Source organism: Rutidosis leptorrhynchoides, chromosome 4 (assembly GCF_046630445.1).
Source record: "Rutidosis leptorrhynchoides isolate AG116_Rl617_1_P2 chromosome 4, CSIRO_AGI_Rlap_v1, whole genome shotgun sequence".
Lineage (NCBI taxonomy): Eukaryota > Viridiplantae > Streptophyta > Magnoliopsida > Asterales > Asteraceae > Rutidosis > Rutidosis leptorrhynchoides.
In genome coordinates, this window is record NC_092336.1 from 254,614,053 (window position 1) to 254,629,468 (window position 15,416).

Below are 15,416 nucleotides of genomic sequence, written 5' to 3' on the forward strand. Positions count from 1 at the left end.
AACCAACACATAGTTCCTCCCCATGACTAGTTGCCACATCAGCGTCACATCAGCACTTTTTTTTCAGGACTAACTCAGGATTAAACACTACCAACAATGACATACTTCCTCATAAAAATTGAGACCCACTATATTAATTAATTAATTAATTAATTAATTGTACAAGTTCAAAAGCAAAAAAGTACCACAAAAGCTTCAAACCCTTCCGTCCAGAAACATTTCTGAGAAATACATGGCATCAGACAAAACACCTGGGCTGCCCCCGGGCAGAAGGGAGGACACGCTGCTGCCTTTGGTCTCCTTGTGGACGGATGTGTGGGAGGAGGGAAGGATCCCACCATTGGAAGCGCACTTAGAGGAACGTATGGGGTCCCGCTACAACAAAACGCACGTATAGCAAGGACGGAGTAATAGAGTTAGACAAATAAAAAAAATCAACGAAGCCGTAAGTTTTTTGTTCTTTGGCGACCTATGTAAGGACCGGTGTCCTACAATAGGGTGTCCTCATAAAAGTGTATTTCCTGGCGGTATCGTTTTATGTAAATTTAATTTTTAAAATTGTTAACGGAGGTCAAAATTTAAAGTTAGCGGGTTACACAATAACCATATACCAGTAATAAAAATATATATCTACATCAAACAACTTATATTTTTCAAATGACATAACAAAATATCTGAGAAATTATCCTTGTTTAAAAATATAAAAAATTATTTTAGCACATAATAAAACAGTGGACACATGAGTCCAAAGCCAGTTTAAAGGAGAAAGAGACGGAATGTTGTCTTCTCAATATATGTCAGAATTGGACATCGCAAAGATGATCACTGATGTTGGAAGTTCGGATAACAGTGTCCAAGGTGCTGAATGCCTAGTGTGAGATCGTCCCTATGTATTGCATATTCTACTCGAAAAACCATACAAGTAGTGTTACCCGCGTAGTGAGAGAACTCTGATTGGCTTGTAACAGTAAACGTGGTTATTGTCATCAGAAGACTTTGGTTTGGCTAAGAATAAATGTTGTTCGCATACCGTTTTCGGAACGTGGTGGATGTATTGATACCAATAAGGGCGTTCCTACAATATAAAAAGCTTGTAAACCCTTCAATTATCTATGCTTATTCATAAACAAAATAAGTATTCAAAGATTAAATTAGAATTAAATTCAAAACAAGAATTTAACATTAAATTAATAATTATTATAGATTATAGATCAACAAAAATAAACATAGCAAACTAAATAATACAGGGTTCATTGGTACATAAATAGTTGAAGCTACATTATTTATATTTTTAAAAATACCCTTAAAGAAAATGAAAGACGCGAATGTGTTATATGTACCAGGTAATATTATATTTACTAGTTTTATGAGTCCGTGCGTTGCACGAGATTAATATAAATTATTAGTCGATAATATTAGTATTGATACTTATCAAATGTATAATACAATTACAATAAAAATTCTTTATTACTGATAACATTTATATCGAAAACATTAGTATTGAATAATAACGCATATATTATGAGACGTCCGTTGAATCATTTTAACTTAATTGACAAATAATCGATAAAACACCAAACATGAGCCTTAAAAAGTTGTCTAAAACTTATCGTTAAGAATAATATCTTATGTACATCTTTAATTGTATATGTTTTTAATACAACCCTAAACTACGATATTGATCATTGAACTCCCGATTCATGAGGATTTATATATTTATATATATATAAATATTATCAATATTTATATTAAAGCAATGTATCGTTTAAATCATATTATTTATGACCATTTGTTTAAAATAATTTCATAATGATAATACAATATATAATATTATTATTAATATAATTATAACATCTACAGTTAATATTAATATATTATTATATGATAATATATTATTTTAGGTAATGAAATCTGTATATTAAATTAAATTAAGAAATCTAATAATTTAATTTAATATATGGAAATAACTGATAGACTGACACGTGACAGGATAAAAGGAAGATTTGACACGTGGCGGAAATTAACCAGAAGTTGACACGTAGGATAATCGTCACGCGCTTTATATAATGTATAGATAGATAATACTAAAACACACCCGATTTTATGTCGTCTAGATTTTTTTTGCAGTTGTCGTTTACGTTAAAACGGCGACGCTTTGATTTCACTTTACCATTATTTATCTTTATATCTACGACTAATCTAGAACGGAGCAAATCTATTTCTCCATAAAAACTTCTTTAGGGTATCTAATACTTTGTATCTCTTCTCCATGCGGAATCCATTAGTTGGCCGATTCTTCTATTGTTTGAGCCATTCAATTCGGTTGTTGTAACACCCTTGGACCGAGCCAAGTCGTAAGATTACTAATTTGCCCTTAAGTTTGTTTATGTGTTATTATATGTTTTTATTTTGATATAATATTTATTATTATTTAGCTATGTGGTTAAGACCAGTTTGTAACAAGGGTCACAAAATATGTTTGTTTATTTTGATTGGACTCCGTTAGAACCACCTAACGATGTACGAAAGATATCAGATAACTGATAAATGCCCATTTGTTGTGGAGTATGGGTTTTAATCCTAAATTAAGTGGCTGTGTACTACCTTTTCTTTCATTTTCTAGACTCTTCCTCTCACACACCAAACATACCTCGTTCTTCATCTTCATCACCTAACCAAACCTTAATCATTAAATCTTGTTCTTGAGCTCAAATAAGTTATATCATCTTGTTCCTTATCATTTACTAATTCTTTTAAGGTAAGAATCATGAGATTTCATGCTTGAATTTGTGCACAAATTGGGTTTTTGTGCTAGGTTTTACCAAAGTGTGATTTTAGCTCCAAATTGCTTGAGTTGATGTTGGTTGTGCTAAAATTTTGTGAGTTTATGTTCTAAAATAATTTATAAACAAGATGTAGTTAGTTTTGGGGTTAATAAAGAGCTCTAGAGCAAGAACTGGTGATTTTAGCTTAAAACCCGTAGCTTTGGTCATCTCCTGCTGCAGATGAACACAGTCGGCCGATTATCTATTGACGGTCGACCGACAGTCGAGACCCTCGATCGACTAAGTTGTCCATCGACCGTGGGTTTTTGTTAATGACTACCGACCGAGTGACTTGCCACTCGACCGATTGTGTGATGACAGTCTACCGGCTGTCTCTGAAAGTCGGTCGATGGTGTATGACAGTTGAAATTTTACTAAGTGTTATTTCCTAGCCGTTATGCTGCCTGTGTGTCTGATTTTATTACGAACACCATAGCAGCTAGGATTGTGATTTAAGTATGATTTTGTAATTTCTATGTCATATTTGTGGGCGTGTTAAACCATTCCATTGAATAAAAATGTGGCTTTGTAAGGGGTCGATAGATTTAGATCTTTTTGTTAATGATTCAGTAGTATCATCACTATTCTTGGAATAAGGTTACTGACATGTGTTATCTTTGCTCGGGTGATAAAGATAGAGAGAAGGCTCAGAAAGATTAGACCTCTGAGAACCTTCTGTTGCTGCTATTCCGTAAGTGGGAGTAGTCGTTAATGCATAGTATAGAGTAGCTAGTTATCATTGTGCCATGCCAGTTAGGATTTCTATGCTACTCTTGTTGTTGGTTGCTGATTTCCATAGTATATGTAGATATGTGTTTGTTTTCTGTGATAACCCTAGCACATCCCTATCGAGTTAGCAGTAGGTAGAGATCAACCAGGTCCAGGGGTTGGGTTCTCTAAGGTAGAGGGATCGCTTAAGTTTAAACGACACATTTGTTGCGTATGGAGGATTTATACGATTCGTTATGGGAAGGAACTTACGATAAACCCAGTATGATCAATTGTGGTTACTGGCTTTGCCAGGCCGCCGGAGTCTCTTGTGACAACGCTAATGGTTTGTGTGCTTAGATGTATGACGCAATGTATGACGGTATTGTATACTATTTTTAATTGTTAGTGCCATTCACTTAGCTTCGTGTTAACCCCTCCATCTCCTTCCTGCATGTTGTTAGCTTATCAGATGACATGTTTAAGGGAGTTGACAGGCGTGCTGGCATCATGTTTTTCATGAAGTCAACTCTGATGTGGATTTTGTATAACTATGTAATTTGTAAATTGTGTTTAAGTGACACTTGGAATCATGTACTAAAGTAATAACTGTTGGGAAATTACGGCCTCACTAATTCCCACCACCCAACCCAACAATAATAGTAAAGAAATAAGAACAATACACAACACAAGATTTAACGTGGAAACTCCAAAACAGGAGAAAAACCACCGGCCCCCAAAGAGAGAAATACACTATATCACAAATTGTTACAATGATATAGACGACTCTCTTAAGCCAACTACACTCTCCAAAATATTTAACTAATACAACTCTCAAACAAGGGTAAGAAAGAAAGAAATAATCAAATACTTAAAGTGTATTGATTGGTGCGATTTGAAATAAAGACTTAGCCCCTCTTATATAACCAAGTCACTCACCCCTCACATCTTCCTCCCACCAATGTGGGATAAACATATCTTCTACTAGCCAAAATAAACCAACAAATCTCCACCTTTTGGATAGAATAAGATAACCATGCTTCCACATTGCAAGGATAACCGATGTAGACGCTTCCTCGACGACAACTTCAAGATCCTCATCTTCATGCCGTTGACATTATCTCCCAAGAGACAAAACTTGCATCTTCATCGAACATTGTCTAAACCGACAATCATTGTCATCACAGACAATCATAACTCTTAACAAGAATTATCATACTCCACCATTAAGAGTATAGCACTTAGAATATCACATTCCAAGCATTTCACCTTGGCACATGTTGTTGAACAACCAGCTGAAACTTTATGGTGCAACTTCCTTGTTTGGCTTTCCCGAAAGTCCCATCAGCTACAACATCAGTTTCCACCACACAGCCTGCATCAACGCCAAACCAATGCCCATGTGTAATTGTGGAACCGCTAACGAACATCCCTTTCCACGGTGGCGCGGACACACCATGAGGATGACGTGACTTCAGAGGAATTCGTCACTCTCCGTAACAACGGAGACAATGTTAGCGTCTTTGGAGCCATTTGCCGGATTAGCTCCACCGGGACAATTAACCCTTACATGTCCAGTCTTCCCGCACTTCCAGCATGTCAGATTCTTTCTAGAGTTTCTCTTCTGCCTATCCGAACACAACACTATCGTATCTCCTGATGACGAGACCCTGTTACCTTCCAGTCTTTTCTCCTCGGATAGGAGCTTGCTAGTAACGTCTTCAAACTTCAGAGTTTTCTTCCCATACATCAAAATAGGTTTCATGTGTTCATAAGACGATGGCAAAGATAATATCAACCTCAAAGTTTTATCTTCATCATCCACTTTAACTCCAATAGCCTCCAGTTCTGAAACAATACCATTAAGAATACTTAGATGATCTGAAATCTTTGAACCCCCATCCATACGCAGAGTATGAAATTGTTCTTTAAGACACAACCGATTTGAGATGCCCTTGCCCTGGTACAACTACTCTAGTTTAACCCAAAGCTCATTTGCCGTTGATAACCCGTGCACATTTGCAAGCACGTTCTTTGCAAGACACAAACGAATCGCACTTGCCGCCCTCAAATCCATATCATCCCATTCTTCTTCATCGAACTTCTTGCTAGAATCACTACCGGGAACAAGGGTGGGTTTACCCTTCAAAGCCTTGTGTAAACCAGACTGAATCAACACATCCTTGACTTGAACCTGCCATAAGCCAAAATTGATCATCCCATCAAATTTCTCTACATCAAACCTCATTGGACTGAACTTCGACATCGTATCCGTATCCTATAGACAACAACTTTCTCTGATTTTGCTCACGTTTCGAATAGCCAAAAGATGTAGCAGGTAGCCAGGACCCTTTAAATCGGAAATCCACAACTAGGCCACTAACAAATCCAACTATTACTACGAATCAGAAAAAATATTGTCTAACCAGATACCCTATACGATCAATAGAACTCGTTTCTGATGTGGATGATCCACTCACGTGGCAACCACAGAGCATACTCCGACTCCTATAACCGAGACCCCCGTCAAACCTGACGCTCTGATACCAGTTGTTGGGAAATTACGGCCTCACTAATTCCCACCACCCAGCCCAACAATAATAGTAAAGAAATAAGAACAATACACAACACAAGATTTAACGTGGAAACTCCAAAACAGGAGAAAAATCACCGGCCCCTAAAGAGAGAAATACACTATATCACAAATTGTTACAATGATATAGACGACTCTCTTAAGCCAACTACACTCTCCAAAATATTTAACTAATACAACTCTCAAACAAGGGTAAGAAAGAAAGAAATAATCAAATACTTAAAGTGTATTGATTGGTGCGATTTGAAATGAAGACTTAGCCCCTCTTATATAACCAAGTCACTCACCCCTCACATCTTCCTCCCACCAATGTGGGATAAACATATCTTCTACTAGCCAAAATAAACCAACAATAACTTGAATGATTGTGTTTGTTTAAATATTAATGTTTAATTACTTGCGCCGTGTATTTAAAAAAAATGGCCGGTGTCACAGTTGTTTTCTCCTTTTTCACCCTTCACATGAGCAACTTTTTAGGTTTGGAAATTTAAGGTTTCATCCGACGAAACTCAAAATCCTTCAGTCTAAAAGTCTATCGGATTGATGGTGTTTAGTGCTTTATCATTTATCAGGGGTTGTTTTTCACTTTTAATCTTTTAATTGTGATGAGGAATTTTTTAGGTTTGGGTAAAAGTTAGGGTTTGAACCAATTAAACTCAAACGGTTGCAGTCACCAGTGGTCGCTATGACCATTGTTGCCGCTATTTCCATCATTCCATTCAGTTGCTAGTATTTTCTCTGTACCTTATTACGTTAATAATTAGTAGATAAATTCTATACAATTCAGTGTTTGTTTATTTGATTTTTAACATTGAAATTTCATTAACTCATCAGGGTTTTCTTTCTTCATTTTTTGCGCACATTAGTTGGTTGCCATTGTTGTGGGTGTAGGTATTGAATGTGAAGAGAATAGCTATGTATGATCGTTTAATACCTGTTTTTTTATACATAGAACGATGTTGATGTCTTTTAAAAGGTTATGTTGTTTTCAATCTGGGTTGCTTTTAGTTTAAATGATGAATTTTAAGAGAATAGCTGTTTTAAGTTTTTACTAGTGTTATCTTTACACATAAATGTTGTTTTATCTACTATTTTGCCTTTTAGTGCTTGAGTTGGTTATATTACAGAGTTTGGTTTGCTTCAAGTAGGTTTGCGACCATTTGTGGACTAGGCAGCCCGATAAAGCGCAAAAGTCACGTGTTAACCACGTTATAAGACCCATTAAAAATACGTTATCGATTAAAACGCCTAAAAATCCCTTTTATTGGCTTATTCTGTAGATCTCGTAAAAGCGAATCCAATGGCGCAAGAATAAAAGAAAACATAGCTATAATGAAGAAAATATAGCCAAAATAGTAAACGATCGGAAATGCGCCCCAGAATACGCATCACGGGACGATATCGTCCGGTAATCCACAATGTTACCGGGACTGACACCCGTGAGGGATGTCAGGATCGACACCTGGAGCCCGACCGGTACACTACCGAAGGACCTCAGGACCGACACCTGTTAGGGATGTCAGGACCGAGGCTCACAATTTGGCTGACACCTAACCTCTCGGGACTGATAGATTCACCTATCGGGATCGAGACCCCATATGACGAGACCGAGAGCTAGGATGAAGGAAGAGGTTGGGAGCGAGACTTGTTTTGAGGGTACCGATCGGTATCTAAAAAATTTCATTTTTATTTGTGTTTATGTCCCGAGACTTCACAAAATTACGGTATCCTGACAACCAAATTCAAACGCTAATCTGCAAAATTTCAGGAGGGATTTGGGGTGCAATTTTGAAGACTTTAAAATCTATGGATACTCAAATCCTTAACCATTTTCAACACACACTTCCATTCCAATCTCATTAAACACTCTATATTAATTTTTTTAGTAGTTTACTTCTAGATTAGGAAACTTGACAATAAATTAGTGATAAATATCTAGAGTTAAGAAAAGAAAATTGTAAGGAGCACGGTGCGTTGATCGGTGTCGAAGGGCCGGTCAAAAATGAACCTAATTACTCTACTTTAGATAGGGAAAGCAGGATTCGTTCCACGGGAAATAGTGGTTAAAAGCAAGCAATTTTCAGGAATTGATTTGTAGTGATTAACTAATATTAACTAAAGTAACAAATAGTTTAACAATTACTAAGCAAAAAGCAAACTTTATATGATTAAATACTAAGAACATATACAATAAGCTATATGAAAAGGTTGTAAACATTTAGATTAAAGTCTTTATTCCTTTACAATCTCAATTATGCATGCACTTGTCTAACAAGTCTTTATGCTATCAAATTATCAACTAAACCTCATAGACAAGACTTTTTCAGTTTTACGATATTTGATTATCTTGGGCACAAACAATGTTATCTATACACATTGTCTTTATCCTTATACTAAATTATCACTAGGTTGGATTAAGCACAATATGTCAAATAATAATTACTTGTCTTGCAACAATCAATAAACTTAAACTTGCATTAATTGATAATTCAAAAGATTTAATGAAGTCATAAACCAAAAGACATAAGGATTACAAAATCAAGAATCACATAAATACATGAAGAACTAAGCATACACACTAATTTTTCATGCAAGGAATAAAGTAAAAGAGACTAGCCACTCATGTTGGTGATGATGAACATGATAATTTGATGAAGAATCTTGAATAGCTTGGCTTGAATCCTTGAACTTGGAACGATTATGATGATGTTTGTGGTGTTTTTGGCTCTTAAAACTGATGTGAATGATCATTAATTCGTAGCCTAGGGTTTAATATTTATAGGGGTGAAGTAAATTGCCTCCCAAGTATAAAATCCCTCAAATTCAGACTCAAATTCTATCCAAAAATAGCTCCAGCTGCAAATTGCGCCTCCCGGCCGCAATTTACGGCCAGATCTCAAAAAGTGGGCACAAAAAGGCGCCGGTTTCTGAACAGATGATGATTTTGCTTCAGCCCCGGGCGCAAAGTACGCCTCACAGCCGCAATTTGTGGCTGGGCCTTCTTTTTTTGACTTTTTCTCGTTTAAACTCTATTTTTCGCGGTTTCGTCTCGAATCGTTACCCGTTATAAAAACCTCATGAAATAGCTTTTTAAACCTCAAATATACACATAAAATTCAACCCTTAACATCAATAATGATCGGCGTTTATGACCCGATCAAATCCCCCACACTTGCCATTGTTTGTCCTCAAACAATCTTCAACTCAAATTATTAACTCGAATCTCTACCAAATGATAAGTCTTCAAAAACATATATAGAACCGCAAAGCCTTGAACTCAATATGAAACATAAAACCATCGACATGGCTCCCACTTGAAATTAACCAAGTCTAACTTCCCAAATTGAATCATGATTATATTGCATCTTTCCTCGAACGAACACTTCATAACAAACGTGTAAAAGAACCTCGAACTTTGTGATCTTCAAATAAACCATGAGTCAAGTGGGAGCCGTTCACCATACGAACTAGAAATCATAACAAAAGAACCATGGTACCGTCAATTCCATCATCGTTTTAAATGTTGGTGTGCCAAAGTGTCCGAAGACACCCCTTTGGTTCTCCCGGTGTTTTAGGATGGCGGCACTCATCTCATGTCCCAACAACTCCTCCGGTGACTATCGGAGCAGGGTGGACAATCGAAGGAGGGTCGTGGAATTTAAGTCCCATGTGACTTATAATGAGAAGTAATTTTGTGGATTTAGCCTCATCTAGCTCTAATTTAGCAGGATTATACGCCCCAACAAGGCTCGCGTGTAGGAATATTTATCCAGCCCCTAAACTGGCTGTTTATGGATTTGGCTCTATCGAGCTCTAGTTCTGTGGTATTGTACGCCCCAAGAAAGGCTCTCGTTTAGGAATATTTATCCAGCCTCTAAACTGGCTATTTTGCAGTAAACTGTGGGTTAGGCTAGTGTCATCCACAACTAATCCTGGTTTTGGGTAGCGACACAGAACAAGTTCAAGCACTAGCATTTGCTCCTGGTATTGAAACAAGATGTGAATGAACATGAAATGACATTTTGTACTTTTCAATTTCATCAATTCATGGGTAAAAAGATGCACTAAAAGTGCTTTTGAAACATAAATCGGAAGACTTTACTTCCTTATTTGAAAAACACCTTGATAAACACAACTAAGAAGACTTTACTTCTTAACTTTACAGCTTGAAAAATCTTGTTTAATTTAGGTGCTAACAACCAACTTTTTCTTAATACCCATTAATACACATGCCACTTCACTTATTCTTTCAACTATTTTTCACAAAAATCACACTTGGTTTGTTATAAAATTATGATTAAAAATTTTGTTCAATTGTAATAATCATAATGTTTTACTCACTTTAAGCTTCAAACCAAAGTAATGTATCAAAAAAAAAAATTTAATTTCCCATCTCCCCCACACTTACATCATGCTACGCCCGCGTACGCATGTTTAAGAGTATTATAATACTTATGTGAAAAGAAAAGGAAAATTTTAACATATTACTGAGATAGTCGCACGTTCACCATTCAATAATAACCATTGCACACCACTTTGATTCATCATCGCGAGTTCCATATGATTACATTCATCCTTCCATTACAGCTTATAAAAGAAAACAAAAAGAAAGCGTAAAATCCTAACTACCCACTTTCGTAGGGCTCACGGTTACACTTAGCATGTGCAACAAGCCTTTAAACCACCCGATTCCCTCGGGTGGACGAGTTTTTTCTCGTGAGGGCTTGCAGTGAACATACCCAAAAAGTTCATTTATCTAATAAATAAAATAAAAGAAAAAAAGAAAATAAAGGAAAGAAAAGAAAAGAAAAGAAAAATGTACATACGGTTTTTATTAAAAACAGAGCATCGGACCTGAATTTAATCAGCAAGGCTCATCCCATCCTATGATCGGGACCAAACACACTCTCAAAAATGCTCGTTGACAATGCCGACATGTCAAACACATTCTTCCTTCCTTCCTCTCTAGCTCGCTCCATATGCTCGGGTTGTGGTTCCGGTTATCAGAAGAACAAAGGTGGATCGATACATGGTGCGGGTGGCTCAACGTATTCCACATCCTCGGGAAGAGATGAGGCATAATTTATATAGTCAACAGGTTCACAATACGGGGTAGCCATGCGGTTATTAATTATATAATCATATTGTCATCTACGGTTATCCCGAACATAATCTTGTTGCCTATAGTACTCTGTTATGTAAACTTAAGCCCGAGCGGTCTCGAGAGCTTTGGCATTATTCTCCTCCATTCGAACCAATCTCTCCTCATCAATCATAACATACCGCCTTCTTCCCCCACTAGTACCTTCCTCATTCGGGTCGTAATCTTCATCACCAACATCATCCACCCTCGCAACACCTTTCATAATACACTCATTCGTATCCATTGAACGAGCTTCCTCTTCATCCAGACCTAAAACATAATCATCGTCCATTCCATGTACATGAATCTCCTCATTCTACCTATCTTCGATCGTATACACTTGAGCTTAATGACTAACACAACAACGTTATTCCTCATCAATCGTATCTTTACTTCGAGCGGTATTGTGTTTGCCGGAACTCCTCCCTTCCTAAACAAGAAATATGACAAAATCCGGGCATATGGAATAATAGACCTCGTCTTCACCAAATCTCAACATTCCCTAATCCAATACATCATTAATAATCTCAAAGATGGTACCATAGAATTGGTAACCATAGCATATAACAACAGAAGCTCATAGATTCGGACGTCGGTCAAATCACTCCTCCGTGGCAATATGTTACTCGTGATCACTTGGAAAAGAAGCTTTGGGACTATCTTCAACCTCTTCCGTTCTAGAGTGAATCTATGAGTTACCGCACCATGAAGAACATGAAATAACTCCCGGACCATCTCTTTATATCTATCCGCCGGTGGTTCAAACAAATGTTGCCTTGTCGGATGGTCATGCTCGGTTCAGTTTTATAAATCAATGGCCGTATCATATTGTAAATGCGAGTATGCTAACTGATCAAATGTGTCCATTGTTAACGGAATCTCCTTACCATTCACCTTCCCTACTAATCTAAGTGTTACTGGAAAGTCATCACCTTCTTCCCACTTCAAAGTTGACATCCACTTTAAAACTTGGTTCGGATAACTTATAGTGTATTTACACGGTATGTGGTTTGCGTCCCAACCGCATATCATCGGTTTAAGAGCCGCTTCCCATCCCCACTTTCGAAATATCTCAAAAATACCATACCTTCTCCATGTTACCCTAGTTAAATCCCGTTCATACGACAACCCTTTTAGTAGCGTAGTCTTTCTCTGCAAATATAATTGAGCTTGTACCGCATATGGTGCATCTTTGAGCTTTAAAAAATTTGACAAATCCGGGAGTGAACTTCAATCCTCGGCTACTTCCTTACCCTTGTTCACTCGTGCTCATTTCGGAATTTCCTGAAAATAACAACTTATTCATGAAGGTATTTCATATGCCCGAGAGACATATTTAAATTAATGTGGCTAATGTGTTATGATCCAAGTCGGGTCATACCCAATAACAAGCTTACCGACACCTTATACGTATTTTATCTTAACGATTGGATCATTAAGTAAATACGCGACACTTGAACTTTAGAAAATGGTTTCTAAAGTGATATTACTTGATATGTATATAAATTATGGAATAATTTATATATAATGGATTTAATTATTTATAGGTTAAATAATTAATTATTTTATGTTATATTTTATAAATTGGTTTTATAAAATATATAAAATAATCAAAGTGCAAGTATTATTTATAAATGAGTTTTATAAAAGTTTATTTTATAAAATTTAAATTTATAAAAATAATATTAATTGAACATGGGGGTTGAAGCCTTGCATGTGTGGTGATTGGCTTGTTTTAAAAGCACTTTTGCTTCTACAAATGCAATCACTTGAACCCATTCAAAGCTAGCACTTCATTTCTTCCACTTTCAAGTAAAAAAAGCTGAAAATTCTGCTCTCCTTGGGCTGTTTGAGCCGTGACTTTCAAAGGAACAAAAGGGGTTCAATTTTTCTTTGCAAGCTAAATTCAAGTGTACAAAATCCTAACCAATCTAAAGGGTGGTGTTGGTAATCAAAAGCTTGTGGGTATTACACATTTGGGGCTTCAAGTTAGAAGCTACAAGTCCATCATTATCATCATCTTCTTGTTCATCCATAACCTCCATATTTGGAGTTGGTACATCCCTAAACTAGCTCTTTTACATTTAAGCATATTATCTAGACTTTACCTATTTGGAATTCATGTTTAAAATGGTTTAACATATTAATTTGTTTATGAAATATAGCTTCCGCTAAACTATTAAATTGGTTTTAATATACATGATTATATAACTTGTAATATGATGAATTCCAACAATGGTATCTAGAGCCGAGGTCATAGAAATATGCTTCTTGTATTTGGCTTTAAAACCCATTTTGATTACATTCTTGTAACATGCATGAAACTAGAATGTAAAAATTTTGGGTTTTGGGTAGGGGTATATTTTGGCCGAAATTTTGGGGTTCGAAATGGGGTTTGGAACTTCAAATTTGGTCATGTTTTGTTGTTTGTTGTTGTTCACAATCAAGCCTAGACCTTGTGTTTGTGTGGTTGATTGATTTGGTTGTTTATTCATTCTTATGGTTTGTAATATTAATTCATTCATTGGTTTGTAATATTTATTTAATTTGGTGATGTAATTTATTTTATTTTGGTATGTAAAATAGATTAGGATGTAATTCTTTTTCCTAGAAAAAATGTATTAGGTTGTACATTTTGTAAAAAGAAATGAAGATCCAAGATGATGAATGAAGAACACAAGATGAAGCATATGGATGCAAGAGTTAGTGGGAGATTTTAAAATCTCTTACTTTGTGTTTTAACCCTTTACCGGTAACACTTGTTTTCGGCTAAACAAGTGTCCACCACTTTGGCTTGATTGTGAACATTGTTGTTATGCATGCTTGTATGATTATTATGTTTGTATGTTTGGTTGATACAAGAAATATCACATGTTAACAACTTGCAAAATGACATTATAATTGGTTATACTAAAAAACAACAAAAAGGTCACTAATAAATGGTTATTAAGAACAAGATGACATTGAATATAAAATGGTTTATATCAAGTAATTGGTTTTATTACTAAGACATGAAAATAGGTTTTTCATATTGTACTATACACCAAATGCATGTTGGTGTATGGCAAATGTTTTCTTAAACTAGAATTAGGAAAACTTAAAAATCCCTTTAATACTTAAACAAGGCAAACAAGTTAAACGCCATCCTTTTGTGTGACACTTAGGCATATTAGGGAACTCATGATGGAATAAAGGTCACCTAACCATTATGAGCAAACTAATATGATTAAGGTAAATTTCGCATACTTGTGGGATAAAGGTCACCTAACCACTAGTACGTTAAATTTACACGTTTATACAAGTAGGACGACTTGATTTGGGAATCATGAACTTAGGGTCACCGAAGCATGAGGAACAAATAGGCGTTGATGGGATTAATATGCCATGCAAAAGGATTGCATGATCCCATACTCTAGAAGTTGCAAATGGATTGCAATTGTCATTTTATGACTACCTAGCTAAATCAAATAACGGGATAAAGGTCACCTAACCGAAATTTGATTTACCGTTGGATTCTAGAATTTAATAAATCAAATTGACTTAAAAGGGTATTAATTATTAAATTAAAAATTAATACTTAAACGAACTTTGTTAAATTTTGTAGATGGCCGCCAATAACAACAACATCCCTAACGCACCAATCAACTTTAACATCCTATCATTGAGGTCAATCCTCGAAAAGGAAACAGGTCATATGGATGACTCCCAATCCGTTTCGTCTTATATCCTTAAGATGAAAAGCCTAATTGATCGAGCGAACCGTCTAAATTGCAACGTGTCTAATGAATTAGCCACGGACTTTATCCTCAACTCATTGTCAAATAGGTTTGACACATTCGTATTGAATTACAATATGAATGGTTGGGATAAAAGCATTGGCGAATTACATGCCATGCTTAAGACGGCCAAAGCAAGCATGGGTAAAAGGGCTTCACCCGTGCTTATGATCAATGAAAGTGGGTCAAGGAACAATTCCTCCTTTAAGCCAAAAGGGGCTAAGAGGTAAGGACCCGCCTACCAAGGCAATGGAAAGGGGAAGATGGTTACCCCAACCAACAAGAACAAAAGGCAAAAGGTTGCCGGACAAGCAAACCCCAAGGAAGATTTGTGCTATGGTTGCGGTGAAATAGGTCACTGGAAACGCAAC